The sequence below is a fragment of the Pan troglodytes genome, chromosome 14 (genome assembly GCF_028858775.2).
Source record: "Pan troglodytes isolate AG18354 chromosome 14, NHGRI_mPanTro3-v2.0_pri, whole genome shotgun sequence".
NCBI lineage: Eukaryota > Metazoa > Chordata > Mammalia > Primates > Hominidae > Pan > Pan troglodytes.
In genome coordinates this window covers 1,413,205-1,418,630 of record NC_072412.2, presented here as the reverse complement: position 1 = coordinate 1,418,630, position 5,426 = coordinate 1,413,205, and the positions used below count along the sequence as shown (strand labels likewise).

General features: G+C 48.9%; 1 pseudogene; it reads right to left on the bottom strand.

Annotated features, from left to right (window-relative positions):
* Positions 1-2,058: 2,058 nt before the first annotated feature.
* On the bottom strand, positions 2,059-4,849 carry LOC134808092 (cell division cycle protein 27 homolog; annotated as a pseudogene).
* Between the last annotated feature and the right edge of the window lie 577 nt (positions 4,850-5,426).

The window sequence follows — 5,426 nt, the reverse complement described above, 5'->3', positions numbered from 1 at the left end:
CTGCCCAGGATCCTGTGTGAACAAAAGTGCCTCTGCTGGGAGCTGGGAGCGTCGGGACCATGCTTGCTAGCGCTGGATGAGTCTCTGGAAGGACGCACGGGACTCCGCAAAGCTGACCTGTCCCACCGAGGTCAAATGGATACCTCTGCATTGGCCCGAGGCCTCCGAAGTACATCACCGTCACCAACCGTCACCGTCAGCATCCTTGTGAGCCTGCCCAAGACCCCGCCTCCGGGGAGACTCTTGGGAGCCCGGCCTTCATCGGCTAAAGTCCAAAGGGATGGTGACTTCCACCCACAAGGTCCCCACTGAACGGCGAAGATGTGGAGCGTAGGTCAGAGAGGGGACCGGGAGGGGAGACGTCCTGACCGGCGATGAGTTCCCTAGGCTCTGGCCACCCCACCCACGCCCCACGTCCCACGTCCCGGGCACCCGCGGGACACCGCCGCTTGATCCCCTCCTCTGTCCACAGCCGGCCCCACCCCACCACGCAACCCACACACACACGCTGGAGGTTCCAAAAGCACACGGTGTGAATAGAGCCTGACGGAGCGAGAGCCCATTTCACGAGGTGGGAGGGGTGGGGGTGGGGTGGGTTGGGGGTTGTGGGGTCTGTGGAGAGCCCGATTCTCCCTCTTGGGTGGCTACAGGCTAGAAATGAATATCGCTTCTTGGGCGGAGGGGCTTCCTTAGGCCATCACCGCTTGCGGGACTACCTCTCAAACCCTCCCTTGAGGCCACAAAATAGATTCCACCCCACCCATCGACGTTTCCCCCCGGGTGCTGGATGTATCCTGTCAAGAGACCTGAGCCTGACACCATCGAATTAAACACCTTTACTGGCTTGGTGGGTTTGTTTGTTTCTGAGATGGAGTCTTGCTCTGTCCCCCAGGCTGGAGTGCAGCGGCGTGATCTCAGCTCACTGGAACCTCTGCCTCCTGGGTTCAAGTGATTCTCCTGTCTCAGCGCCACCATGGCCGGCTCATATTTTTTTTTTTTTTTTTTTTTTTTTTTTTTTAGTAGACACGGGGTTTCACCCTCTTTCATTGGTTTTCACTGGAGATTCCAGATTCGAACCACACCTCATTCTGTGCCACAGAGAGACTTCTTCTTCTTCTTCTTCTTTTTTTTTTTTAAGTGCAACGCAACATGTCTGCCTTATTTGAGTGGCTTCCTATATCATTATAATTGTGTTATAGATGAAGAAAAGGTATTAAACACTGTGCTAATGATAGCGAAAGTGAAGACAAAAGAAAGGCTATCCATTTTGTGGTTAGAATAAAGTTGCTCAGTATTTAGAGCTACCTAAATACGTCAGCATTTACACTCTTCCTAGTCAAAGCTGGCCGATCTGAATAATCCTCCTTTAAACACAATTTTTGATAGGGTTAAGATTTTTTTAAGAATGCGACTCCTGCAAAAGAGCTGAACAGACAATACACATTTAAAAACATCACAACACAAGGATCAACCAGACTTGGGAAAAAATCGAAAACGACACAAGTCTTATGAAGAACTGAGTTCTTAAAATAGGACGGAGAACATAGCCATCGGAAGAGAAGGCAGTATTGGCAAGTTGATTGTGACGTTGGTCAGCAGTAGCTGGCACTATCTTTTTGGCCATCTTTCGGGCCATGTAACTACTACAGCAAAATGAGATATGATCCATTGAACAACATATTCGCAAATCAAAAAATGTTTCCGTAATATAATGCTTCAGATTTAGAAGCAAATCAAATGATAGAACGCCACTGCTGTAATAAGTCACCCCAAAGACCACCGTATCTGACAAAATAACTACCACAGGGTTATGACTTCAGAATTATACTTTCTCTTGATATTTACTTATGTATGTATTTATTTTTTTAATGTATTTCTCTTGAGACGGCGTCTCGCTCTGTCGCCCAGGCTGGAGTGCAATGGTGTGATCTCGGCTCACTGCAACCGCCACCTCTCCGGGTTCAAGCGATTCTCCTGCCTCAGCCTCCCGAGTAGCTGGGACTACAGGTGCCCACCACCACGCCCAGCTAATCTTTATACTTTTAATAGAGACGGGGTTTCGCCGTGTTGGCCCGGATGGTCTCGATCTCTTGACCTCGTGACCCGCCCGCCTCGGCCTCCCAAAGTGCTGGGATGACAGGCGTGAGCCACTGCGCCCGGCCTTCTCTTGACGTTTAAACTATGAAGTCAGTCCAGAAAAATGCAATCAATGTCAACGGTGAGTATGCTGTTGAGGCAGAGGTAGGACCACACTTTCTCATGTCTTATTCAGTTGATCACAATAGGACCTAGGTAGTAATTTCCTATGTGCCCACTTATACACGAGTACAAAAGAGTAAAACAGAGAGACCGCTACATGAAAGGGTACGTGAAGTTCTTCATAGTAACTCCGTAAACTGGAACACTGTCAAAAAGCAGCAGCTCGTGAGTTGTTTCCATCTATTTTTCTATTCTCCAATAAGTGAACTATGCTATTCCTTTCCAATCTCCCAAGCGCTCCTTGTCCCCATCACCACTTCGGTGCTCGAAGAAAAAGTAACAAATCAAGTCACACAACTAAAGAAACACATACACGAACCAAAGACAACTACAGCGTCTGCAAAAGTTTGCTAGAAGACTGAAACTGTTGAGTATAAGGATCTGGTATTCTAGGATCATGAGTTCATTTCAGAGTTTGTTCAAGACATACGTTTCATAAGGAAACATCTTAGTTAGAAGTTATTCAGCACTATGTACCATCCCTAAGTATTTTTAACCAAATTCGTGACAATAAAGAGCTATCTAACCAGAAAAACTAGCGAGTACCGGCACCATCCATAGGGCTTTGTCTTTACACTTCATTACCACTTACCATGCCTTACAATGTCTGGGATTGACCCTGATAGCATTTCGAAAACAAGCTGATGCTTTGTCCAATTCTTCAGTGAAGACAAGCTCACGCCCTAATGCACTATAGGCATAAGCATCATTTGGATCCACTTCGAGAGTTCTCTGGAAGAATTGAATCGCAATATCGTGTTCCCGTTGCAGACCGAAACAGTTCCCTGCAGCACACCAGGCCTCTGGCTGGCGAAGTTTTATCCCTGTCTGTGAAGTCTTTGGACAGAACTGAAAGAGCAACATCTTTCGGAGGATGCCAAAGTGTTGTAGAGCAGATCTCCATGCCTTCGACTCTGTAATTCTCAATCCTTCTAACCTCTGAGAATTTTCTTTCAGCTTGCGTGGACTCTGAAAGTTTAAAATAGGCCCTTCCAATTTGGCACAGTACCCAACCGGTATTGCGGTGGTGAGAAGCTAGATGGCTCAAGATACTGACTGACAGCTTCTTTGCCGTGGTGAGAACACAAAGCTAAATAACCTTTCCCCCTTTCACGAGGAAGGCTCATCAAGCCTTCCGCTGCTGCTGCTTTTTGTAGATTAAAAGCCTGAATCTGAGGCGCGATTGCGGCTATTTTCCCTTCTGGAATGATGGAAGAGTCCAATTTTGTCACTTCCATGGCTATCACTTATGTTCGGTGGAGTTATTCCTCCTTTATTAGCTTTACTTTTTGTTTTTCTGTTTGGGATTTTAGGTGGAAACTTCCCTTTTAATTTTCTCCTATTCTCCTCGGTTGTGGAGCTGTCACTAGTCAAGAGTCGTGAATTTCTTCGAGGCGGTGCATTTGGGGGAGATGCCATAGTGGGGCTCAATACCTGAGGTGTTGCCCTTGTCGGCGCACCAGAACTTTGTGTTTTTGCAAGAATTGGGGTTACCTTTCGGCTCTTTCCCCTCTGCGAGAAGACAGACTGTGTTCCGGTTTGGCCGATTCTGGCAACAGACTTTTTTGAAGGGGCTCCGGTGGATGGCACGTCAACGACAGAAGGTGTCTAATACCAGTGCAGTTTTGTCAATAGGATCCGTCTCCGGGACTTGGGGCTTCTAATGGCAAAATGCCAACACTTGGGGCTCATGGACTAACTGCTGCTGGTCCTCCTAATACACTTCGACCAGTTTTTGGTTTATGTTGAACCTGTTTACATCATATGGAAGTTCCTGTTCCCAGTGGGACAGTATCAGGTGAAAGGACAGCTGAATCGATAGAAGACACTGGGGAGTCTGTATTCAAGGAGTACTTTGAATTGGAAGATTCTCAATTCAATCCGTTTAATTCAACGGTGTCCTGGGGTGTTTCCGTAAGAACGGTCTCAGGCTGTCTGTGACATAAACTAGGACGAGGTCCCAGTGTTTTGGCGCAACACTTGGACAGGCAGTTGCTAAAGCTCTCTAGAGATGTGAATCAAAATGTTTGGTCAGGATCTGGCTTTTCCCCCCTATTTCACATCATGATTCAAAGGGACACCGGAGGAAAGGATTTCAACGAAGGCTCTTTTGGTCACATTCTGATCCTTTGGTAAGCCGATCTGCCTTGCAATATACATGTCCCAACGATGGAAGGGGAAAGCGAGCTGAATCAGCAAACTCAGGAACAATAATATCATCGTGGCTTTTCTGCTTATGAAACACTCCACCCGATAAGATTTGATCCCCTTCTGCAAGCTTGCTGAGATCAACACAACATTTCGCAAGCAGGTATTTGCATTGCGGTGTAGTACAACTGTGTCCTTTCCAGAGTCTATATGTTTTATAGGCCTTTCCTGAGCGGTAAGAAGAGGTTGCCAGTAAAAACAAGGCTTCTTCTGAGTGTACTTCTGCATAGAGGCGTTCTGCGAGGAAAACCGCATCTCGGTAGGCATAGTGGCTTAGTGCTTGCCATATAGCAGCCTGGACGGGTCCCTGCAGCACCGCCATCCTCGAGGCTCAGGCCCACTTTCTGCAGTGCCTCAGGCACCGCCCCCCCACCCCCCCACCCCCCACCCCCATAGCGGCTCCGGCCCGGCCAGCCCCGGCTCATTTAAAGTCACCAGCGACCGTTACCGACCGTTTACCGTGGGATGGGGGAGTCCGAGCCAGAATGACTTCTTTATCCTGCCGACTCTGGAAAGCCCGGCCCCTTGTGATCCATTGCAAACCGAGAGTCACCTCGTGTTTAGAACACGGATCCACTCCCAAGTTCAGTGGGGGGATGTGAGGGATGTGGCAGGTAGGACGAAGGACTCTCTTCCTTCTGATTCGGTCTGCACAGTGGGGCCTAGGGCTGGAGCTCTCTCTGTGCGGACCGCTGACTCCCTCTACCTTGGGTTCCATCGGCCCCACCCTGGAACGCGGGCCTTGGCAGATTCTGGCCCTTCCTGGCCCTTCAGTCGCTGTCAGAAACCCCATCTCGTGCTCGGATGCCCCGAGTGACTGTGGCTCGCACCTCTCCGGAAACATTGGAAATCTCTCCTCTACGCGCGGCCACCTGAAACCACAGGAGCTCGGGACACACGTGCTTTCGGGAGAGAATGCTGAGAGTCTCTTGCCGACTCTCTCTTGACTTGAGTTCTTC